General features: G+C 36.7%; 1 protein-coding gene and 1 long non-coding RNA gene across 5 annotated transcripts in view; both read left to right on the forward strand.

Moving 5' to 3' along the window:
* LOC139993580 (uncharacterized) overlaps nucleotides 1-27,020 on the forward strand; it is a 173,528-nt gene that overhangs the window by 103,703 nt on the left and 42,805 nt on the right. The gene's annotated exons all lie outside the window — the stretch shown is intronic.
* LOC139993625 (uncharacterized) lies at nucleotides 18,545-21,577 on the forward strand. The gene is made up of 3 exons (XR_011801413.2): nucleotides 18,545-18,732; nucleotides 18,803-19,387; nucleotides 21,518-21,577. It is a non-coding gene; the product is annotated as an uncharacterized lncRNA (long non-coding RNA).

The following is a 27,020-nucleotide window of genomic DNA, read 5'->3' on the forward strand; positions in this document are numbered from 1 at the left end:
TTCCTGTTCTCCGTTATTTCTCCCATTTTTCTTGCCAACGTAATATCCGTAAATTTCTCATTTACTCGATTTCTATCAATTTTTCATTGTACTGGTAGACCGCTGACCTTTATGCAAATTAAATCATACAAAAAATTATACGAACGTTATCCATCATCTTCAAACTCATTCAAATATTTATAAGCAGTTGTACATATTTGATTATGAGACAAAGTCTTTCTGTTTGAAGTATCCAAAGACCACGAATACAAATATAGATTGTATTAGGAGGTAAAAAAGTATATTGTAGACTATTATCAAAAGGAGCGATGGAAATTTGAATCAGCATAGAAAGTGCAGGTTTAATGGGGAAATAACATAAAAGACAGGAAGATGTTTTAATGACAGCTGGAAATCTGGTCGGTGGATGTCCGCGGGAGCCACGATAACATCGTCGATATTCTCAATGCCTACAGTGAACTCGATAAACAGGTTTGCGCACGACGATGCAGATCGTTAAGGTACCATTGAAATCTATATCTCATTGTTACTCACCGTATACGTATCCCTTCCTCTGATCTACGTGGTCTGAATTTGATCGCGGATCTTATTCAATCAGATATATTAACGATGCGTCGTTGCGAGGAAATTTTTTCTCTAGAATTATCTTATCTGCAGTGAATCAGAATGGTCTTCTTCCTCGATTGAACTACCAACTATATAAGCAACATTGCTACTAATCTATCGATACGATCTATATTTCATGTCGTGGTTAACCGTACTAACTGATATTTTTTTCATATGATACGAGATCGATAAACCTGACCCTTAAACTATGATCGTACAGGATGACCGTCATTACGGATATAATTTAATGTTAATAACGTTATAAGGGATATTTATCGCGCCGAATATGATTTTTCAACGCGTTTCAACATTATTTTTCAAAGCGAGAGTCGACCGATACAGGTGAGGAAATATAATAGCAGAACTAAGTGAAAATTTTCGAACGACTCACCGACGTATCGTTTGGCAAAAGTTGCCAAAGTTCGATATTAGCGTGGAAAATGCAAATGGCGCGCAGCTTGATTCGCGTTTACGATAATTATTTTGCGTTGTATGCATAATAACGACGGTGCGTGCATGCGTGCGCTCGAAAAGTTGCCTGAGTGGAACGTACACCGAGTGACACGCTACAACCGAATGCATGATTCATGTGCCAATTATCGTTCACACAGTTAAGCAAGTTTTACTGCCTCGTACACAGACGAGCACCCGCGCATACGTTCGTTCCTGATCAACCTCTTCTTTCTCTTTCACTCGCTCCGCTTATTCTTCTCTATCCTTAATTCGTCTTCTTACCCTATGGTTGTCTTACTTCACCCCACTTTGTCCGGATTCGCGTCTACTCGTCTTTTTTCACTCTTTTGATCCATTCTTCGCTATCCATGGCGTCACACTTGCCTTCTCTCTTGTTCCGTCATTCGCTCCATCTGTTCCTTTATCTCCTTTTACCTGTTATTTTCCTATCAGGCCCTCTCTATTTGCCCTTACCGCCTTTCCTACGTTTGTCCCTCTCTTTTTTCTCTCTGTTCTCTTCCGTTAGGCCACTACTCGCTCACACTCATCGTCTTCCTTTTAATTCATCGTCCTCTCTCGTTCCATCGTCTGTCTTCATCTTACTCGCTGTTTCGAACGTCCGCCTTCGTCATTCCTTCCATCTATTCGTTTCTTTCCCTCTTTAATTTATCCTCTAGCGTTGTCTTTCTCTATCTGCTTGGTTACATTCTGTTCTTGTCCCTTCAATGTCCATATACTGGCTCGGTTTCTCGCTCGGCTAGGATAGCATGTGTGCTCGTGTGCGATACACTCGCAACAACAGAACTCGCGCAGACACGATGACAAAGCGTACACACTCGGTGAACGAGTTGCACAAAAAGCTGTGTAAACGGCGTTGCGTGCGCAGGAATATTGGAATCTTTCGTTGTCGATGGTATCTCCTTTAAGGTGGTGACGGAAGGTGGGGTGAATTCGCTGGAGAAAATTACTTCGGGATCTCTGTTGATACTCTCTCGCTTCAAGTACAGAACTATGGGTTTTATGGGGAGGATGAACTATTATAGAGACTCGTTGGTTTATTGTTTGTACAATAATTGATTTCACCGATGAGCTTTCCTCCTGTTGTTTATCTTTCATCTTAAGCGAACGCCCATTCTTTAATTTGCTAGAATATTACTTGTACATCGTTTCATTTCTGCTGAACATAAATTCATATTTGTATTTGCAAAGATTGAAATTCCGCTGGAAGACATTTTTTGAAATCAAGATCGATTGAAATTGATTATTTAAAATCGAATTATCTTAAATACGATTTCGAATTAAAACATGATACGGCTAACAGATTAACGTTGCCGGTACCGTTAACTTATCTAGTGTTATATCGGAAGAGGATTTTTAATATTTTACGAAATAGGGAACGACGTTCAAAATGCTAGTAATATTATCATAATCCTATGGAAGGTTTGAAAGGTATGGAAAAAGAAGATGAGCAAACTATTTGAAAGACTTTCAGGTCGTTGGAAGCGACGTAATTTGAATATCGAGGATCGAAGATGCGGCGTTCAATAAATTACGGGCCACCATGGTACAAGCCCGATTGACGATTGTTGATTTATCGCGACGATAACTTACATGACACACCCTTGTGTTACTGGAGAAAGGAATAGTAGATCGCTTTATTATATTTTCGGGGAATATACCGATTTATATTACAAGTCAAAGTCAAATAGACTTTCGGATGAATAAAATGTTTTTTCAAAATCCGTTTCAACCACAATTATCGAAGTTTTGCTCTAAGTCCCGCGTTTCTATGCAACTAATTTATTTGCCAACTAATCGGTCGGTCTTCTGAAAACTTTCGATTTAGAGGTGAAATCTACACGGCCGATCGTTTCGATTACTTTCTTAAATCGTTCGTAACAATGTTACAACTTCGTGCAACGTAACACGAGATCATATAAAATTGGTAATCAACGTTTCATTTGTCTGGCGAATATATGTTTCATTCGTTTTATAAATTTGATATGTTCGAAAAATATTAATCTATTCGAACGGGCATTGTGTGCTATTTTCATTCTCTTCGGAGTTTTATCAAGTTTTATCTTGGTATAAAATACAATAGAAACCGTCGTATTTTCAAACGAGCAACGCATAATGTATTCATTTTCTACGCACAGTGCATTCCCTGAATATAAAGTTGGTGATTTATTTTCACGTGACGTATGATCCTGATATTCGAAGACTGGTCGTATCGTCGGAAAATACGAGTCCAGGGGCAATTGTTTGCATTTCTATTTACCTCTCTCCTGTATCTAGCGCTCTGTCGGTAACTGATGTATCTGATTTACCTTTATACCGACCATGGATAGAATCAATGTAATTTTCATCGTTGAAAATATGTATATACATACGTACATACATACACACATATATAATAAATGTATATCTAGGAAAATCAATTTTTCATTTTGTACATCGGTGCAGTGCATTCGGTTCGATGTTTTATTTAAAATGGTTCCGACATATTTGTATATCGTCACGGATAAAATTAGAACGTAGCGAATTTATTAATTTATTTTTCTCTATTTTTAATAAAAATACAGACAATCAATTTTAATCTATAATTTCGTTTGTTCTGCATTTCTTTGATTCTATTAAATCCAGGAAAAAGTGTATTTTCATTCGACAAGTGCCGAATAGATCATAACAAAGTTCATTTACACATACGTACGTCTCGTAAATTTACGGGGAAGTCACACGATCTTAACGGACGGTCTTAAGCTTTAATTAAAAGCCACATCGTCTGGCTCTAATTTGATGTACTATCTACGTTCACGATTTCTTGTAAAGACTAACCTGAAATATCATCTATCTACTAGGAATGCAAACGTTCATCGTCGCATTTTTCGAACTTTTAAAATTCTATCGACAATACATTCATTGTCGATTTATAGTCGCCATCGATCATTCGATCCGATTCAATTTCAAGGAGAAAGCGATTTTATGGCACGCTCATAATTTTCAAACGTTCTCCAGTTTTTTTCTTTTCTTTTCTTTTTCATTAAATTGTCTGGGTTATTAGCGAAATTTCGTTGGATTTGTTGATCCATTTAAAAATAGTTTGAGGTGTGCACATTAAATATTGGAATTCCACCGCTATATGTTTTAGTCGGAATAACATTGTGAGTGACATTAAACGCCAGGCAGATCAATATCTGCATTACGGTCTCTACAGAGAGCGGGGTCGTAAAATAAATCTCCGGCTGAAATGTTATTATTACTCACTCGAAGATAGAAATTACACAGTTAATACTAGTAATCCTTGTGCTAACTTTAATCTACCGGCATACTAATTATAAATAACCATTCTAAATTGAAATATGTCATTAAATCACGGAATATATTTGCATTTTATACCGGCTATACGATACGCAGTGAAAAACTTACGTAAGCGACAATTACACGTTCGATCGATACTTACTTTTCCTATTATTAAATATATTATTTCGTATTTTTATTGTTTTATTTATTTTTTAATTTTTTTTTACTTTTTTTTTACTTATATTATCGTTATTCGATAATTACTGTTTGCTTCTCTTTTATTCTCGCAAATATTTCTTCGATAAATGTCACGATAAAAATTCGATTTGTCACGTCCCACGCCAATGCAGAGACGTTTGGGAATCAGAACGGGTTTATTTACGAAGCCAACGCGGTATTACGATATTTTTCAATTCGAATAATATACGAACTGATTCGGCCTTTGCATGACTAAATTGCTTGAAAACTCGTAACAGAAAGAGAGAACGAGTCCGTCCATCGGATGTATGTATAACTATATATACCCTATATAATGCATTCTCTCCCAGCGTCGTTGGTAAGAGTGCGAGAGGGGCAACGACGACGTGGGGCATCTGTTTTGTATGTGCAGCGTGAATTTGAACACGTGTTTCATTTAAATATTTGTACCTGAAACTCGAATGTTGCCAATTTACACAAAATGCCCTGTGCGAGGAGTCGCTCGCAATCACGTTTAAAAATTTCATCTCGTGTAGTTACTATATACAATCCGTGCACCAGGAGGGAATGAACATTCTTTTCCACAAGATTTGACTCTTCTCAAATTTTCAAATACCAACGTATTTTTGTGTTTTTTTTTTTTTTTTGTTTTTATTCGCCGGTTAAATTCTATTTTAGTCGATGTTTATCGTTCGACAAGTACATACATGGCAGACGAGCGTTGTATTTAAATTGAAATCGGCGTGGTTGTGAAAATGACGTAAGAGTTGTGCGCAGGGATTTAATTAAAATTCATAAAAATAGCAGGAAAAATAGTAGGTTGAATCGCTAGCCATTTAATTAAAGCCTTAATTAAATATGTTAAAAATATCCGCGAATGCGACCGTCGGGATAATGAAAACCGCGGGAAATGATTTTTGCCTTTCGGGGCAATGTTTACACGAGTCGAGAAATCATATAATCCGAGCGGACAGATTTTAATTTCGAGAGATTAATTACAGAAATATTATTTAACGCGCGTGCTCGCGAACGATTTTTACCGAAATCCAAGCAGCTAATGGAAAATTTGTGTATTCAACGCAATATTCCGGTTTTAATGTAGTAGTGCATCCGAAATACGCTACAACTTCATTATGCAGCTCTCTGTCCTCAATTATGCAGCTTTATTACAAATTTACAGACGCCCAGGCCGCGGACTTGAATTTTAATTGTACATTAAAATCCATTGCCCCTTATCAAAAATAAAATTGTTTCGCTCGCTAATTGAGCCTGATTACGTAGCTCGCCGTCATTGTTTATTCAGTCAAATATGGCCTGTTCTGTTGGAACAGTTCTAAACAAGGCCGGTCTTCATTAAACTAGAAACATGTTATATTAAACCGTAATGTATATAGAAATCAATCATGCAATCGTGTCTAATGCATTACCTAATCTGTACGGTCTATCGCGTGACTGTATTAGCTTGGGTTTAAAATTGTGACGTATTGTCGCAAATCGCCACTACCATTTCTATCGAAACGTAAGAATCGTAAAAGGAAACGTGGAAGAATTTGTACAATCTGTTCATTTATCGTAGAAAACTTTTATATCTATTAATTGCATATATTACGTGTGTATTATAAATGTGTGTATCAAATATCTTGTACATACAATTATAATATATATTATAGTATAATATTTTATACGTACAATTTCGGATTCGTTTTAAATTAGTCTAACGAAATTTTAAAATATCTCGTATAACACGCGTAATATGTTAATGAATAATTTCTACAAGCGTTCGAATACTTTCGTCAGCTGCTATATATGTAGAGGACTAATTATAACGCTATAGCTATATCGGTAGTAGAGAAACTTTTGGCAATCACTTTAACCATCTTCTATGCCGGTAGTGGAACATTGTTGCGGCTTGTGACATTTATTTTCAACGAAATTAATTCCGCGTCCGCGATGCCTCCCAATATTATTCTGCGACTGATAGATAAGAGTGAATTGGAGTCGCGCCAGCTGCCGAGTTCTGTATTCGTTCCATCGAATAAAATGGGAATGAATGAGTGATGAATTTAAAGAGCGCTCAGCCGGCATGAAAAGTGAGAAACTGATAGAGAGGAGGAAAATAATCGTGCTGCCATCGTTGCTCGCGTTTTCGAAACAATTTGATCGCCGATTCCGCGGATCAAAGTAAAAACTTGTTAATTAGTTTTACCGACGCGAGGAATGGCGAGAGAGAGAGAGAGAGAGAGAGAGAGAGAGAGAGAGAGGATGGGAAGAGTTATTACGTACACTTTCTTGATACTTTCGAAATTAAAGTTTTTATTCGACTACGTTTCCCGTTTTCCATTTATTTCTTTCTTTTTTTTTATTCAAACTTTTAATTTAATAATTTTACGCTTTCTTTTCAGTCGCATATGAAAAAGGTTCACTATTTCAATGCGCGCTCTTTAGCTGCTCCTCTTTGAGAAATAGGCCAAGCAAATAACTTTGCATAAAATCGATGAGTAGCGAAACAACCTAACTCCACTTCAGAGGGAAAAATTTCGCGTACCGCTCGTTGCAATGGGATTTACAATAGGAAAGAGGTCGTACTTTTAAATAATGGCAGATATTCCTTTTTGCATATAAAGCGGGCAGCGATATCGAACGTCGTGCAAATAAACTTTCATTGGGATAATACTTCAATGGCGATCCTTGGAACACAGTATATTATTCCATAAATTCAGTATATCTGAAACTAATTCACCCTCCTATACAATTTATCCCCTCGTAATTTTCGCTAAAGCTGAACTTTGTTATTACTTAACTCACCCTCTTCCATTATTCTTATTATTATAACAGCTCTTCGCATAAAAAGGAGTTCATAAAACGCGAGCTTTTCAGAAGTAAGTAATATCACGAAAAAAAAGTGTGTCTACGAACTGTGACGTACATAAAAAAAAAAAAAAAAAAAAGAAAGGAAAATCTGTAAAAAAGGCAAGAAATAAGGATAGAGTCTCGATAAGAGAGATTAAAAGTCATGAGTTCGATATCTGTGCCATGCCGAAGACATTAAATGCCAGTGATCGTGTACATTCGTTTTGGTATTTTATCAGGCTACACGTGATCGGTTAAATATCTGCCCAACCTGATCAGACATTACGAATTCTCTCCCTTCCAACTGGTTATTTTTGTCAATTTATTGTCTCCGTCAGTATGACAACTGGCCCTAAATAATAACTGCCTTGGGTTTTTCGTGCTCGTTGCCCCTCTCGTTGCCCCTTGCATACTTAGGACTATGAGCGAGCGCGAGCGAGACAGAACGATGGAGGGGAAGCCGAGAGAAGGATGACCATACGCGCGAAAGAAATAGAACGATAGGTGGACACGATGAAGCGAGAGAGAGAGAGAGAGAGAGAGAGAGAGAGAGAGAGAGAGGGGAAAGGGAGAAAGAGACAGAGGACAGCCGAGCGAGCGTATCCGGTCGTTGCCACGTCTAGAGCTCGTTCACTTGTTTTGTCTCTCCCCACTCGCTATACCCACGTGTTAGGATGCATTCACACGGAAAGCCACTAGTCGTAAAACCTGCTTTTCAGTTCTGTTCGCATTTGTCATGGGGTTAATTGATGTTAAGCGTTATGTGCGCGCAGATCTGTGCGTGTTTCATAAAATTCGACGAACTATATAGATTATCGGTCGAATCGAAAATTCATCGTTCATCAGAATTTCGAACTTTTACACCGAGTACATATATTTTTGAAACATTTTAGACGGCTATTAATGGTGGAAGTTGTGTTTGCGTAGCATATTCGTGCCTACTCTGTTTATACATATTACATTCGATTATGGTTATATTGTATGCTGTTTATATTCTATGCGCATATTGGTTGGTTGGCGTATCAATAATTAATTGATTATTAATTGTATCGTTATTGTAGCTGCGTATTCGCCTGTGTAATTTTACTTAAACGTTAATCGGTTGCAGGTAAATCGAATTTAATAATATCGAAGAATCGAATTAATTAGTTACTACATATATTATAATGTAATTTACATATGTATTAATATACGTACCTTTTATTTATTCTCGTTTAATGGAAAAAGTTACTTCAAAGTATTAATAATTACGTTTGTACAAGGATATTATGATGGATATAAACTTTAAGAGAAGAAGCGAAAATTATTCCACTTTGATGTCATGTCGCGTTTAATATTTCACCGGTCGGTAAGTGGCGAGAATATGATGTGCTCTACCCGTCATATACTTTCTTTACCAGAGAAGAAACTGAAAATACACATTTCACACGAGTTGTACCTCTTAAAATCATGATCGTTTCAAATAGGAAGAAAAGGATTTGTCGTCGAACGTGACTGGAATATCCTGCTGTTTGTTCGAACGAAAAATTCTTGCCCCATCAATTTCTAGATGCGAGCTCGTGTATAGCAAAATGGCCGCTTAGGTTTATGAGATAATGAAACAGATATTAAATGTATGAAAAAAGGCAATATTACACGATGCGGATCGTACGCGATGGCGTTCTCGTAGTTAAAATTTGTTCCCCTATTTTTTTCCTATTTTCATTTTTTAAATTGCTCATTACTGAAATTAATTTTACGCTGAAAAAATATAAATGTAAATATTATCGAATCACAAATTTTTCTACTACTTTTTGAAGCATATACGCGTATATAATGCGTATTGATTTAGTTTTCCACGTGCCGGATGTTGGAGGGAACGTTTTTAAACGAGGCAGTAAAATTTTATCTCTGACATCGTACATTATTAAAATCACATTAATAAACTATAATAAGATAATTGAAATATAGAATTAATAATTAATTCTTAATTCGATTATTAATTATTAATGCGCTAATTTTTGTGACATTTTATTTTTCAAATACCATCTATTAAATTATTCATTTGGAATTAATTAATGAATTATTTATTACTTTACATTGTCTTTTAATAAACCACATTATGCGTTGAAACGGAACACGGCGTAATTTCTTTTTATGACGCCACATCGTGGAACCGGTGATAGCGCCACGTTGCATTTCATAACCCGTAATTATCTCGGAATCGATTTATTTTTGTAAAACGAAATAACCAGCGATCTTCATTAAGTCGAAGATTTACTTGTCGTTTCGGTGGTAGCTCGTGATAAACATACAAAACGGCCCGACGTAAAATAACTTGGCAAGTCTAATGCCGTTGTAAGGCTTAATTTCCGTTTTCAGGGTGCCTCGTGTAACGTTGCCTTACGAGTAATTTCACTATTTTCCCTGTGACCCGAGGTTTCCACTTAAATACCTTAGTTTAACGAAACGGTTTAACTATTGTCCGCCGGCCGTGGAACGTGCGCATTCCGGCCAAGAAATGAATTCGCGAAATATTATTAGAGCATATTGTTCTAGTATATTGTTTGAATAGACATTCAATTTCCATCAACGAGGTCACAACTGAATATAATAAAGTTACACAATCGTGTCATCTGGGATATCGTTGATGTTTAGTCGTCGTTCGTTACGAACATAAAATGAATCGATGACTGCTAAAATTAAAATGAAACGAAGCGAATAAAAAGTCGTATGTTAAAATTAACTTATTACAATTCGTAAAATTTTCTATTATGCCACTCGTATATTTAGACGAGGCGTATTCTATAACAGCATAAATACTTCACCTAACTTCTTCCTTCTTCTATGAAACTCTCTGGCCTGCCTCTGTTTTTTTTTTTCTTGCTTCTCCTTTTTTCTCGCGTATCCTCTTTCGCTCTTCTTTCTCACCCTCCTGTTTCCATTTCTCCTTCAGCTCCTGCTTCTCTTCTTCCTCCTTCTCCTCCACCTCTATCTCTACCCCACCCCCGCCCTGCTCTTTTCATTCTGTTTTTCTGTTTTGCTTCATCCTTCCCTTTTCTTCTCCTCCACCTTTGCTTTTCCCATCTCTTCGTCGCAGTCCCCAGACAATATTTTACCGGCTTCCGCGTTGCTATAGTAACCACTCGCGACTTCCAAGTTCTCGAAAGCTCGTGTGCTTCTCTTTTCATCTACAAACCTATATCCCTTCGCGATTTCTTTTGACCATTATGCAACGATTTGTCCGCGTTCTCCAGTCCCATATCTCCTCTCGTGCTGGTTTTGCCACAAAAATTTTTATAACGGTAGTACAAAATTGTTGGCATTTTTCTATCGTAGTTTCTCTCTCTCTTTTTCTTTCTATCTATCTTTCTATTCTTCTCTCTTTACCGACGAATGAATATTTGGTCGCGTAACGAGGTTATGATTTTAGTTCTCGGTTTTCACGCGAGGTGAAATCAACGATAGATTCGTAATACATCGAACTATGGATTCTAATATATATCGTGCCTTAAGATATTGGATATTGAAAGGTTTCCCGGGATATGTTTGAAGACGTTGAAGAATCGGAATTTTGGCCGGTGTGTATTTATGTGTGTGCATGTGTGTGTCGAGACATTCGCGAAAAATACGAGACTAAAATATTATTCTTTTTTTCTTTCTCGCTCGCCCTTAAGGCAAAAGTGTTCCTTGCCTTTTTATTACTTCCTCGAGCTGAATAGAGAATGATGTTTGAATTGAAATATCGTCTTTCGGAAGTTATTCAATACCATGCAACCGTATGGACTGTGTATTCGCGGAATAACTTGTTCGGAAATCGTCGGTGATCGATAGAATTAAAATTCACACGTTAACGAAATAAAGGAGAATTTCGAAAGGAATAAATTTAAATAGGCTACCGTATCATTAATTCGTACGAGATACGAATTTTCATTTGAAAATATTTATCGATGTTACTTTCCGAGAAAAAATTGATTTTTACTGTCTTTCGTGTCCTTTTCATCGTGTATGAAATTAATCGAAAGATTTGGGATTGTCGGGAATTTAATCGGACTAAAGCTTGTAACGTGGAAAATAGAACGCGTAAAACAAACTTCAGTTGGAAATGCAATTAATGCAAATTACTATCGTTGCTGTATGCCATTTAATTTAGGGAGATTTATTTTCACTTTAACATCGAGTTTGTGATGCTTTTTAAATCGTCGGCCCGATTCATCCTATTTCGAGAGGCAGGGAATAATTTCGAAAATACACACGTGCCAAAAGAATGCTGAATTCGATGGTGGCTGCGGAACCAACGAAATAAAAGCAGTTTTTCATAAAGAAAAAACGAGAGAGTATCAGAACAATAAACAATTTTTTGTTTTTTTGTTAGTACAAAGCGTACCTTTTCTGGCACAGTTATTCTTTTAATTGAGATCGTGATATTTGTATTTTTAATGATCTCCGACCTCGACGGGGAAACCCTTTAATCGCGTAATTAAATACACTTCATCGAATTAATAATTAAATTTTCAGACGTTCGTTTTCGGTGGTGCGCGAGCATAAGCGAACGAGAAAGAGGATTAATTATCTTAATTAAAATTGCGACATGGCGGCATTTAATAAACGTTACTGTAAATGTTAATGAATTATATCAGACGCTAGGATACTCGCGATATTAACAAAATCATATCGATAATGCATTGAATACATTTGAACATCACGCTTGAAAATCATATTATGATAAATCGGTTTTATGTTTTATGCATCGGATACGTGTGAAGATCGTACCAGGAAAGAATTATGATAAGTCCATTTTATCTTATTTCGTGACTAAAAAAAGGTATTTTAATACGAAATACCTTTACGTAGTATATACGTAGTATATACGTAGCCATTGCTATTGATATTTTCGAAATGTTGGGGAGAATGGTAGAAACACGCGTTTCATCCCAAAATCAAATGGAAAAGTAATTTTGATTCGGAATTGGGAACTCGACAACATATTGAATTTTAGCAATTGCTCTTGCGTTATGAATAAATATAAGTTATATCTATACGAACTATAAATTATACATATTTGTAAATTGCTCTCGTAAACTAAACATAAAACGTAAACATGAAAACACTCGTGTGACTTGTTATGCTTTTAATCTGCGGTTTTCATTTGTGCATTTATATTTACAATTAATTAAATCGGACAGTTATTTAAAAAGGAAATATATATCGAAATTAAAATCGGTCAGATATCTTGATGTTTACGCGGAAAACGGAGGAATGCCTACAAAATCCGTGCTCGATGATCGCGTGTCCAGCGAAATTACTGTGACGGTTATCGCATTGAAAATTTTATATCGCACGAAGCGCGTGTCCCATTGCTCATCCTCGCTCCACTGCTGTTTAATATAAAACTCTTTACTTTAAATATAGGATCCAGTCTAACTTCGTACGGACGTTTAAAAGATTGTTTCGTAGAAATTTTTGTTTATAAATTTCACGAAACGTTTCCCCGTTTCTTGGCGAAACTTTTATACGCTTGGATCGTAGAAACGAACGAGCAAACTAACTTCTTAATGAATTAAAAAGAATTAAAGATAGACATCGTCGTCATTATCGCTACTATTAAACTTATAATAAAGTATATCATTAAAAGCTATAATTAAAATCCTATTATTTTATTACTAATTTTTAATTTTGAATTCTTGTAATTTTTTTCTCTTTTTTTTTTTTTTTTTTGTAACTTTGTTGCATCATATCGTTTATCATTCCAGCTTTTTCGTTAGAGTGTATAAAACCAAAGACCGAACAACGATTGTTGCAACAATAACTGTATTAATCGAAAAAATAGATACGTATTTGATTATTCCTGTATTCAATGCGAGGGAGATTGACGTATAAAGGGACGCAAGTTACTCTCATCAAAAGTGAGTACATCCCTTTTACCCTTGGGCACGAACGTGCGTGTGCTCGCCAATCCTGTTTCAGCTTTGATAAATCGGGCCGCGCATGTTTATGCAATAACCGTGTGAGTTCTATTTAGATTACAGAGTCGTAGTTCTTATTTTGCGACGCACGTACATATGAGAGGAAGAAGGATGGATACGAACCTTGAGGCTTAAGGAAAATTCTTAGATAAAAATAACTGTCAATGAAAATAATATAACGAACTATTGTAGTAGGATCACTGTAATTTCGAGAGTGATTTCTGAGAATTTACTACCATAGAATATGTTACACAAGCGTTTTGGAAAATAGTTTTCAATTCTTATGGTAGTGTAGAATGTTTGCGCGAAATGTTTGAATGCAACTGCAACGAATTGAATCGATGGTCCTGATTCTCCAATATCGGTTGACGAGAAATCAGCGTTTCTATGATTTTTTTTTTTCGAAAAATAAACAAAAAAAAAAAAAAAATATAAGCGATTTTTGAAATGAAACGAAATATGAACATAGAAAAGAAGGAAAACAAATTGTCCAAATGGAAAATGCAATGAATCGTTTCGTGTACATTTTAAGAACGCGGCCATATATGTAATACGTACATACATAATGGCTCACGAAAATAATTCGCATGTACTTTTAAGTAACATTGACTTGGATCGAATTAGTCAATTATCCATTATACTAATGAGCCTGAATATTCAATGGTACCATCTCTAACATTTATATATTCAAAATGACTATTCATGCTGTATACTAGATTTCGACTAAAGTAAATTCATATATATATATATATTTGCAGTGAGTAGCTGGTATATACGTTTTTAGATCGCTTTCAAATTTTACGAATATAACGACGACAATCGTGTCTCGTTATACAGTGTTAATAAAATTTCGAAATATTCAGTACAATACGCGCATAAATTTTCCTGTGGTAAGTGCTGAAATACTTTCGTGATACACTGTATGTAATTCCGTTGAAATCGTATAAAATCCCATGAATCATATAGGAGTGGCAGTTACACGAACGAATAGCGTGCAATTCCCACAATTTTGTCGAATAGTTGAAACGAAGAACATAATAACGGGCAATTGAAATCGAGCGGGCGTGGGGGAAAAGAGAAACAGCATTTCCATCGATCGATTGAAAGCGTTGAGAGGTGGTTAAAATACGTTTGTTCATTGGGCCATTGCGCTGTCTCCCTCTATTCAGATAGCGACGAGTGCATTTCTGTATCTTATAGAACATGGAACAGGCACATTCGGCAGAAACCGCAGTGCCCTCTGGCCTTGTCCGACGTTACTTTATACAGCTTGAATCAAATTAAATCGGAATGTGCAGCCTCGTAACGAGGGACGTTCTGCTAATCCTCTTGCAATCAGATTTGCTATTGTGCGCCCAACGAAAAGAACTTTCCCTCTCTTTATTCTTGCTTTCTTCATTCTCTCTGTATTCCTTTCCTCTCTTTCTTCGTTCTTGGCCGTCGGTGCCGGCTAGTAATAAATTTGATTTTCCACAGGGTGATTACCGGTCGATTAATGGCAGGCGACGTCTTACTTTTCGTTCGTGTCAATTTTTTCCCATTCATCCCGAATGGTTTTACGAATTTTCGTTTTTTTAACCTCGTGTGCTTTCTTTTCTTTCTTTCTCTCTCTCTTTTTTTTTTTCGCCATTTAATTAATTTTCCTGATTGATCGGAAGATTGGAAAGGTTTTTCGACCGGATTCATTTAATATACGCTAAACGAGAGTACATACGTACGTACATATATAAAATTTAATATTCATCGCTCGAAAGGTATTGATTTTAATATAGGTCTAATAAAATTACGATATAATAACAGATATGGGAGTAATGCACCTGATTCCATAGCGAGCCTGAATTAGAATTGAACAGTTTCGAGTGTATTATGCAAATTGTAATTAACTGATATTTGCTCGTAGTCTGTGGCCACCGCGGACAACTACGTCAGTGAACATTTATTACTGCAATTTATGAAATTGAAATTGGACTGTAATGCTGGCTGTGATCAAATTGAAATATTTGAGATGTAACTGTTCTTTAAATTAAATTGAAAGCTCTCTCGCTCGTGCTCCGTAACCGCATTTCAGTGCTCGTCCCGTGAATCGCGTATGAATTAGAGGAGACATTATTATTATTATAATTCGCGAATGGTCGTGGTCGTTTTTAGAGATTTTCTTTCAATCAGTCGGCTTGAAATAGTTATGTACTTTGCCGTGATTTTGGTAGAGTTTTACGAAAATAAAATGTGCAACGGTATGAAAACATCGAAAAAGTGTCATCGTTGTTAAAAGCGGAAAAAAGAACAGAGAGAAAAAATGTGGTTCTCTTTAAAAAGGAAGAGAACGTAGATAAAAAAAAGAAAAAAGAAAAAGAGAGAGAAGAGGTAGGAACGGAAGGTTTACAGAAGTATAGTATCCGTGTCTCAAAAGAGGTACTCGGAGCGTCAATAAACTTGTATAGGGACGCTCGTAAAATTTTTTTCTCGAAAACGAAGCAACATTCAAGTATGAAAGACCTTTTGAACTCGCCTTAAGTTTGCCCGTATTTACGAGATTTCAGCTTAGACGTCACGCGGAATGAAAGATTAAGGGGGCAAACAAAGTAAAAGGGAAATACACGGTAAGGGTTAATAGTAATAGTGGGGGAAAACAGATTCGAAGTGAAAAGGGAGGGCGCGCGCGCGCGCGCGCGCGTGGAAACTACCAGGACCAGAAGGGAGAGAACACAGAAGGAGGTAGAAAGAGAAGCCCGCTCAAAGTTTTGGTCAATTGATCCTACGTTTAATCGAATTAATAAAGGACGCAAACGAAACTTTGTTGACGAATACCCGATACGCTTGAAAATGTCTGGTTTCCTGGGAAATATATTTACTTTGCTTCCCCTCGCGTTAATTCGATTTATTAGAGCCACCAAAGTGGCATTGTTCTGAAAAGTTGAAACCGTTAGATCGATTGTCCCTTTTCTACGTTGAAATACAATTTACAAGAACATTTTTTCACTTCGTTTCGGTTATGAATTCGTATATGGAGATTAGAAAACGGAATGCGATTACCAAGGTTTCTCGTGTTCGTTTGCAGTCCTTGGTTTCATACATACTACTTTCTTGTTATTAGGTATAAAAAGTTTGCTCGTGTTATTATTTGAAATTGTGAAACGTGGGACCGTGCAAGAGTTAGGTTATAAACGTACAGTTGGTAGCAAAAGTTTTCGGGCGGTGGTAGCAGCGGGCAAGAGCACGAAAATATTCGATTGAAATTTATATCGCGATCAATGTTCCCGTGGATTTTTAGAGGAGTTGAAAACTTGGGGGAAAAGTATAAAAAGTATTTCGCAGAGGTGGAGTTTAATTTACTTTCGCAATAAAGTGCACGATTTTATTTTCTCATAAGGGAATAACGTAATGTAACTAACCTGTACGATGCCAAGTACCGAACACATTGCGCGCGCGCGCGCGCGCGTGCTTGTGTATTATTTCATTTAATGTAGTAAGAAGAAGTTGGCAATTGAAATAGTAAAAGCGTGGGCGTGTTGAGTTATATAAAAGCGCTCGTAAAACATGAACGCTCTTGTTTTTCCTCTTCTTTTCTTTTTATATATGTATATGTATATGTATATATATATGTATATGTATATATATATATATATATATATATGTATATATATATATACATATAAAGAGGTTGAAATAGAATAAAACGTTGGTTTGTGTTCATAATGTAGGAGTGATCAATATGTAAAGACTTTAAAAGTAGGTAAATGCAGGGAATAAAAAGAAAGCAGGGTAAAAAGGTTGATGATGTTTTTAACTAGATGTTCTTTTATCATTAAAGGAAAGATTTCTGGTTTTTGCGGTATTTACTTATGCTTATAGCGGTGGCTTGATACAATTAAGTCGTTTTCTGATGGACGTCCGTTTGATTTAGTATTCGCGGTAATTTAATGGGCGAAGGTAAAGGAGAATGACGCATGAATAATTTATTCAGGAAACTGCAAAAAACCTTCGACTGCACGCAACTCGTTCGAGATCATTTTATCCAAACGGTTAACAAGCTATGCTATGAATGTAAAATTACTCCTACTGTTCCGTATAATTCGTTAACAAATTTGCCTTTGGTTGATTTGCAACGAAGAGGTGAACGGTTTATCCGTTACGAAAGTTTCGTAAGATAAACATTTCTGTGCAACTTTTAGCAAAGGAGGAACATACCAGGACGTTGAAGGATTCAGTTCAAGATTATATTGACAAAGAACCCCGTAGAAAAGCCAGGAAGTTTAACGTTTGTAATCTCCGACAAACGTATAATTTAATATCGCGATCTTTAAAATGTTAACGAGCTCTTCAGGGAATTTCTAAGTGACTACGAATGTACCTTAGTATTCAAACAAACGAAGACTATTGTTCCGATATAAATACATTTCGAAACTTAAGGAAACACTATGCCCAAGTGCAAAACAGATTTAAGGCTTTAGCCGGACAGCTAAAGATACAAATTCGATCAGATTCAAAATTTAAATTGCGGAAATTAAAATTACTCGACGATACGTTCGTCGGACGAATTTCGAGTTTTTAAACTTCAAAGGATTTTCGAGAAAATGAGATGATGCAGAACTCTTGCTGGCGGATCTTTGGGGTAGGCACGTGCCGAACGCATTGTTCCTTTTTTGCCGAACACGAAACAGAAAAGAGCGGCTTTTCTTCGACGTGTAAACGGGACTTTATGCGCTGGTTATTCATGCCATTCGCGTGTACGTACGAGCTTTCGCACATTTACGCTACTCATTCATACAGGGAAAGAGATATAAATACGCTTGCGCGTTTGCGGACACGTGCACATACACCCACGATGCGTAACGACCGTGTAACGTCCCCTACTCTTTTCCGAATCTCTGCCACTCTACGATTTCCCCACTCCTTCCATTGCCATCTCCTCGTCATCCCCGTTACTACTCGAAAAGCTTTTGTTTATTTATGGAATACATTTCGAGATTCAATTTTGTCCACGTAAGTACATACTCGCCTCGCTTATATCCGTCGTTTGTTTGTCCTTTGTTTGTCCGTTTTGTTTTATACTTTTCACGTCTCTGATTCTTTCCTTCTTTTCTCCTTGTTTCTTATTTCTTTCTCTGGTTGTTTTATGCGTTCGAACGCAAAGCATACACGTTGCTCCGTCAATGAATTCTGATCGCGCGAAACCCTGTACCGACGGTCGGTAAAAAGTTCCTCTTGCAGAAGTTTGTAAAGCGAAAACACGTTCACCTAGTTGCAATTATGTACTCGGTTTAATTCTGTTCTTGACACTCTGTATCGTTTGATCGCGAACCGTTTCCACATACACGGCTAGCCGTCGTGCCAAACGTGGTACACGCATGTTTATTTGCATCCGTGGATATTAAGAGTGGTAAGTTTGATTATCTTACTTGGAAACTCGCCACAAAATCGATCAGTCGAGTGTTTCGTTTCATTTAAAGCATTACCCGAGTTTCGGCACTCGGAAAACGGGGACTATTTCGCAAACAGCGAGGACCAAAGTTTCCGACTTAAAAGAAGTTTGGACAACGGAAGATTAGCTTCTGATTAAAACAAGAAGATCGATATTGTAACGGAAAAGGAATTTGAAGCAAACTAGTGTCAATCAAAGAAACTGTATTAAATTACGTTATGCTAACGCAACGAATATAATTTGCATATTACTCGCAAGTCCAACATGCAAATCCAAGGAATTACTCGGCATCTATGTTTTACCTGGAAAAGAGTGCGCCACCGTATACGTAACTGGGAATAAACGTGGTTATTATTAGAAGAAATTGTATGCGGATATAACTAATAATGACGTGTAATAGTATTTTCGTCTCATGGTGGAAACTGAAGGCTTGGAAATTCGGTAGTCGCATACATAAGCGGCAGAAGCACGATTAAACTTTAAAATGCAATTATCTCAAAATAACTGTGCTCGGCAGTTAGCAAGTCTGCGCTCAGTAGGGCAACGTAACCCTTATAATTGCTCTGAATTAATACATCAAACAGCTATGTTATCTAACATGCACTGTACTATGGTATGAATGATACTATCTGTAATTGCATATTCTGTTTAGAATTACGCTTTCAGAATTGGTTTATGCACATCATCTAAATATCTCAGTGTTCGAAATTTATTTTTTCCTCTATCCTTCTCTATTGTATATTTATTTAACGTTATAAATTTATTTAATAATTTATTTAATAGATATATTATTAAGAAAATCCGTTTGAAAACACTCGTTGGAGTATTTTGGTCGATCCAACTTTTACCTAAATTATAAACACCATATAGAGAGTTTTCGAAAGCAGCCTTTCAACTCCAATAGAATTATTCTTTCTACAAGCTTTTCTCTTTCCCCCTGTATCCTTTGTTACTCTTTCAAAGAATTCCTTTTATCTTGCTCGTGAAATTTGTTAAATTCTTCCTGAAAAATACTAACAATATTACATTTTCATGTGCAAAAGTTAAAATCGACGTAACTAAAATTGTTTTGCTTTTTTATGCCGTGAATTTTCCAATCTATTATAAAAATTTCTAGCTAAATGATGGCTCGGTTAACAGGTTGAAAACTTTGTTTGTTGAACAATATTTCAAGCATTCGATGCTCTCGTAATATTTCCATCGTTCATTATAAAAATAAAGCGAAACTAAAGCGCAACTTTTAATGCAATTAGAAATTCGCTCTTTTCGCGCGGTCGTGTCGGAAGAAAAATTGAAGTTGAGTTAATTAATAAAGTTGGAGATTGAAGGCAGATGCTTGAGAGAATTCGCAGAATGCGAAAAATTTACGACGAAACTATTCGATCGCGAAGTTCGTTAAATTGTCCTGCTGTGATCGTTTAAAATATCAAACGCTGTATGTTTGTAGGATCGCGTAATTATTGTAATTTATTAGATTTTCGTGAGCAATGCGACGAGCAATATCGTTGGGAATTCTGTAAACGTCGGGAAACATTAGGAAGAAAGGAAGGAAGGGAAAATGTTGGTGAATCGTGGATGGTTATTCTCACCAAATGCCGTGTTGCGAAAATCGAGATGAGCGAGACTTCCATTTCGCTATTGCTCATTCCACCTCTTCAGCGACTATGTCAAGATGAAATTCTCGAAATAGACGGCTTCGCGATGAAGAGAAACGTGCAACAGAGACACTAAAGAACCAAAGAATCAGAGTGAAAATTCGGTTAAGACTCTTTTAATCCCATATAACTCGTTGTTGCACAATTTTATTCGACGTTACTCGCGTATTTAACGAGTAGATCAACGAATCGCCAAACTGTTCTTCATGATTTCCAATATTATTGCTAGGATCCTTTTGTACTATAGTTCAGCAACTAATAATATTGGTAAATCGATTTCACGGTTTTAGAATATTTGTCGAACAGGATAATCAAATCAAAAATTTCATTTCATGTCTTGTTGTAACATATTCTGCTATTGTACGTTGATGTTTAATAAATATACAAATTGTACAATTTTTCTAGAAATATTAGTTCAAGCGGTTAAGATTCACTGATTAATATTTTAAGAACCGTTTTAACATAGTCAAGAAAACTTCCGTACTTTTTCGATTATTAAAAAATTGTTTAATCATAGAAGAGCATGATCCAATTCTAAACTACTAAATTAACGTGGAAATTAAATGGTTAATGACATTTGGTGGTTACCTCGATAGATTCTTGAATATCTTAAATTTTAATAAGGAAAGCCAATTTCATCTTGGTAAGAAGTTGGATGCGCAATGCGAACTGGCTACGTAATTAAACTCCCTTTTTCCGTGGCTCGAATGTCCTTTAATATGTAAAACGAGTCAATTAGAATATCAAACGTGACCTCAAACGAGAACACGCACTGCTGTACTAAAATAGCGTGGATACACCACTTTACCAGCCGCCCCTTTTCCCGAGAATCGTTTCACCTTCCGCAATCGTAGCTTCTTTTGCAATCATTTTCGGATCTCCTGCACTCGTGATCTCCTTCACTCGTGAGACGTCAACCAAACTGTTTTCCTTCTGCGTAACTCTCAAAGTTGTTCGATAAGAACAACAACAAATGCAAAAAAAATAAAAGATTTATTTTACAAATAAAATTCGATAATCTTTTGCTATATTTATAAATCAATTTTAACTATATTTAATTAACATTGTCGATTTATTTTCTGTTTCAGGTACTAATTTGTTGTTTATTTTCCGATTCGTTTACGGATGGCATAAAAGAGGACTCATTTAGGTGAGATGTTCTATGTACAAATAAGAATAAGGAAAAGCGTTTTAGAGCGATCGAGCAAGATTGCCAAAAGGATGAATGATGCTCTAGACGAGCGTTGCAAAATTGGCAAATGGTTGTTCGAATTGTTGTAATAAACCACAATACGATGCCAGCCAGAACCGGACGTAAATCGAACAAGGTCGTTGCGCGCCTATTGAATCAGGCTTTATGCGTTTTGACATTGAGCTTGCAATCTGAAAACAATGTCGTTTTCGTTCTTAACCTTATAGCAGATTTAATGCACGAGAAAATGAACAGTGACAAATGTTTACGCTTCTTCGTGGACACGTTGACAATATTTCTTCTCGGCTTCCAACCGAACGTATAAATTTATTAGTTCTATCAAATCTGAAAAGATTATTTTTTCCATACTCCACCGTCGAAAAAAAAAAAAAAAAAGAAAAGAAAAGAAAGAAAAAAAGCGTATATCGTAGTCAAACGATTGAAAAGGTTTTAGTAGTACATATACGCATTCTGTGGCAAAGCGATTCGAACGTTGGCATAGCTGATCAGACAAGAATGAAGTTGGTTAAACGTGAAAATAAAGTGCTCTCTGGAAGCTTTACGCCAAGCACGTACACGCAAGCTGCAATTTGCATGCTTTTATGCGGTGCGAAGTTTACAACAAGCGCGTACACGTGCCACCGCCGGAAAAGTTTCCTGTTTTTCTTACGAACTGCTCGTTCGAGGGGATATCCGAATGGATAAATTACGTCGTCGCTCTCGGCTGCCTTGCGACGCGTGCCACGCGTCTAGGGGAAAAAAAGTTCCCCACTCGAGAGTTTTTTTTCCTAACCTTGTCACCGATACTATACGAAATAAGCTTATTAAATCACTCACAGCCGGGATAATTAAATAAATGAATATGATGATTTGAATTTTGCAAAGTTTTAATTATTTATCTTTAATTATGAAGCTTTCTAAAGAAAAATCTATATAAACTGCATTCTCTAATTAAATACTTGAAACTTTGATTTACTTTCTAAATATAAACAGAACAGAGTTGTTCGAGAAGCTGTAAGTTGTTGTAAAAATTGAAACTAAAACTTTCGACGCAATTTGCTCGATCCACTGTTCCATCTTATGAACCTTTTTCGCAGAAAGCTTCTCAATTATCGGTTTATAACAAATTGCTAGCTATGTATAATTATGTGCCACGTGAAGTTTCCGTTTGTAGTGTACGAATGAAATTGCGGAACGTTTCTAGTTATTCTCCGAATTCTTCGCATACCGACAGCTTCGTATGCAAACGTTTAAGAATTTACATATTTGAAAACAAAAATGGCAATACGATATCGCGTGCGATAACCTTCGACTCGTATTCAAATTATTAATACACTTATCGTGTCTATCGCTTCTTTTTCTTTTACATTTTATGTCCCATTATAATCGTAAAGATCGTTATGACGCATTAATAATCTTCTTCAATTCGTGTAGAATGTTGCGAATTACTTAGAAACGCGTCGTTAATACTTGCGTGTTTGATCAAGTTTTCCGATCATGCTCATACTGTTTATAGCCTTATACATATGTAGAGGAATCGTATTAATTAGGGAAGATATGCTGAAATTATCTTGAGTCATATTCATCCTTCTCACATATAGTAGCTTGTTAAAGTATTTCCATACTTATCATAGAAAATTCTTGAAAATGAATTCTTGCTAATGAATTTTCAAAATGTTCTACGCCTAATATATTCATAATAGATTTGTACAATACCTCGAATACATTCGCTAACTACTGTATTAAGTAAGGATAATTACGACTGCGTAATAATATTTCGTTAATCTCGAATTAATTGGCAGCTCGTTCGAAGGCACGACAAACGATGGAAAATTGTCCTTAACTTGTCCGTGACAAATTCGATTCCCTGTGACATAAACGTCGCTGATGGTGTTGCGTAATTTTACGTAATTACTCCCTCGTCGCTGGAATAGCTGCTTCGTCCGGAGTTTATACTGAAGCACGCGGATCATTAATATCCGAAATTCTTGGCTTTTCTTCTCCCGATTGAACGGTCGGCTTGCGTATCTGGCATTTTCGTTAAAAAAAGAAGCGCAAGGCGTATCGGCGTAGAACGACCTTGATAAGAGATTCAAGGAAATAGAGAATGAATGAACTGGCAGCCTGATCGATCTCTCGATAGTTTCGTAACGTTGACAGAAACAAAAAGACGAATTGCAGAAGAAGAAGGCACGACTAGATGCGAAGAGTGAGGATAGCGACCAAGAGAAGGGAGGAGAACGCAAGGTGGAAAGAAGTTGCAGCGAAATAAATTATGCAAAATACTTTTCTTCGTTGGAATATGAAATCGCGCCACGGAGTTTCTCGTCACACGAGGCAAAAGAATTTACTTTGCCGCGGCGAATCAGAGACAGAGAGTAAAAAATAAATTCGATAGTATTCTGATTCGGCGTTATCAAATCCGATTGTTGACGAGCACAACAGTAGCGCGAAGGATTATCTATTTGTGTACGTTGTATCATTTTCTTTTTTTTTTTTTTTTTATATATACATTTTTAATATATTTTATATTTATGGAATATCCATTGCTTTAAAAAAGGAAGATGAAGGTAAAAGATAGAGAAGTGAAAAAAATTACGAGAATATTATGAGATACTACCAAGTTAAAAGTTATATGAAATCCGTGAGGAGAAACATCGATCTGCTGGCTAATTGAACTACAAGGGAGGGTAACTTTCACAAAATATTATGTAGTTTGGAACAAGTTCATCGCGGTTTTATAGTATTCTTTAGCCTGTCAGAACTTTTGAATACCACGCTGTGAGACAGAACTTTTATTTACTTTTGACGGGCGGAGGGTGGAAGTTCCAGATTCCATCTCCCTTCTCTTCCGATACTCCGCCTCCGGAGAAAATAAAACCTATTCGTCATCATACGTGTCATGGTTTCCGTGGAGAGTTTCAATAGACGTTGCTAAAGATATATGTATTTCCCACATCTCACATTCCACATTCCTTATTTCGTTTCTCAAATCTTATATTCTCCGTCCCATATACTAACATCCCACATCCAATATTCCTTATCCTACATCGCCATTCCATTCCTTACATTTTATCCTGCGTTCCACACTCCGTTTTCCATATCCCAGTTTAATAATTCCAACTTTTCGAATTGTACGTAGGAGAAAATCCGGAAAATGCACACAGAATATCATTTTCTCGCAAAAGTCGCGTAAACACCGTCACCTCCCACAAACAAAATTCTTTGTACCACAAAATGAAATTCGCCTTTCCAAGTCGTGTTAGTCCGATGTTCCGAGCAACTCTGAAATCATCACTTCCCACGAACGAAATTCGCCATCGTAGAGTTGAGTTTGAGATGTGCGATCTAACGCTAACGACATATGCATTGTAATTTCTCGCCAGTCCTATGCTTCCCAATTAAAACTTTATCGACTCTCCGTAGAAACTTGGAAATTACAATTAAAAAAACGCTGTACGCGTCGTAACGTAACGATGAAAAACGTGGCGATTTATTACGGTTAAACCACGAGACGTAAAATTACTTCCACCGCCTGCTTGTTTCTACGACTCGAAACAAGTTCTGAGGGAGAGACGGAGAGAGAGAGAGAGAGAGAGAGAGAGAGAGAGAGAGAGAGAGAGAGAGAAGAATCGCGATGATATTTATTTACTAATTCGAATAAAGAAAGCATAATAGAAGGAAAAGTAATGGCATACCAAGAGGAGAAGAAACATTTTCAACGAAGAGTTATACCGTTTTCGTGTAACAGGGACTGATGAGAGAACGGTCAGTCACGGGGAATATAAACGGATTACATGCCTCGAATGCATTTCTTTCACCTATCGCCCCCTACCTCTGTGCCTTGTCCTCTTCACCTGAAACAGTAATACTCGGTCCCTTCCTACGGATACCTGGCCACAGATTTCTCGGACGATAATTAAGGCGAAACGAGATGAGTTCCTCTCTTGGCTTTTTGAATGAGTCACGTTTCCGACAGTCGCTAAACGAGCCACGAGATATACGCAATACCATTTACAAATCTCTGTCGCTGCGTTTAATTGATTTCTCATCAAAGCAAACAAATATTTGCTCCTCTATATTTATTCTCGTGATTTCATCGAGATTGCGAATATTTAGAGAAACAGGATTTTCTATTTATGCTTGTATAGAAACGGTTTTCCCATAGAGGAGTTTTCCCAAAGAAGTGTTTCGATATCGGCCGCGTATTTTTTTTTTTTCTTTTTTCTATCTAATTTCCTCGTTTCGCTCTAACGGCTTCCAATTCGAAATAGTTTTTACATTTTCATCGTTTCGCTGACAAATAAATCTTCCGACGAAGATGAATCGTTTTACGTGTTTATTACTGCAATTGCAGAAAAACAAGCACGGTCTTCAATCTTGTTTCACCCCCGTTGTTCCGCGTTCGGATTATTTTATTTCGTTTCGTTCGTTCACAGGTTTTATTATTTTTCTGTTATGCCCGCGATGAATAAATGCATCGGGAAGCATTATTGTCATTGGTAATAATTTACGATGCTCGATCGGGCGTTACATAAAATTATTAACGTTACATTAATGATCGTTATCGCGTTTCGCATAATTCTCTGCCGGACGCACGTCGTAAATTTTTTTTTAAATCGATACTTATACGTATATCCATTGTTTCGATTGTTTTCCTTTCTCATTTATCTCGTATAACGGTTTCTTAAAAATCGACGAAAAAAGGAAAAAATGAATCATCGAGCGGAGGGGAAAAGACGACGGAAAGTATGCAGTTGATTTATTTCTAAGATTATCGATGTTAAGTAATTAAAGGATCTCTTTCGGCTTGATACAACTCTCTGATACTTTCGTTCGAAGGGAGAAATAGTCCCGAGGAGAAAAATACGCTTGACGTGGCACTGAGAAAATATTGCGGTGTATGAAACGGAGACACTTTATCGCTACGATATATATCATTCTATTCACTTACTCGCGCGTTGCTTTTTGAAATGATAGTAAGTAGTAGGAAGAGAAGGGTAAGAAGAATCCGCGCTATGAGAATTTTCAACGGGAAATAAAAAGCAGGCCTGTTTCATAAATGGCCGGACACGTGAACGCGCTCCTAAGGAGAAGGGAAGCGAAACTGTAAGTACCTGTCCCTTAAAAATCGTCGAATTTTTGCGATGAAAGGATAGTAAGTAATTTTCCAGAGATTGCAAGCCGACGAATAAAGCGATAAAATATATTCCGAATACGTCGTTCCTTGGAAATTAGACTTTGTGGAAATGCAAATTTAATTTGCGAGTTCCCATTGGAAAGCGTTGTGTACAATTTAAGCGTTGTTAAACTTTCTCTTGGACAAAAACTCTTTTGTTTGCCCGCGTGTATGTATGCGCGCGCGTGAATTAGTGAAGAGGCTGGTAAAAAAGCTACGA

Source organism: Bombus fervidus, chromosome 13 (assembly GCF_041682495.2).
Source record: "Bombus fervidus isolate BK054 chromosome 13, iyBomFerv1, whole genome shotgun sequence".
Lineage (NCBI taxonomy): Eukaryota > Metazoa > Arthropoda > Insecta > Hymenoptera > Apidae > Bombus > Bombus fervidus.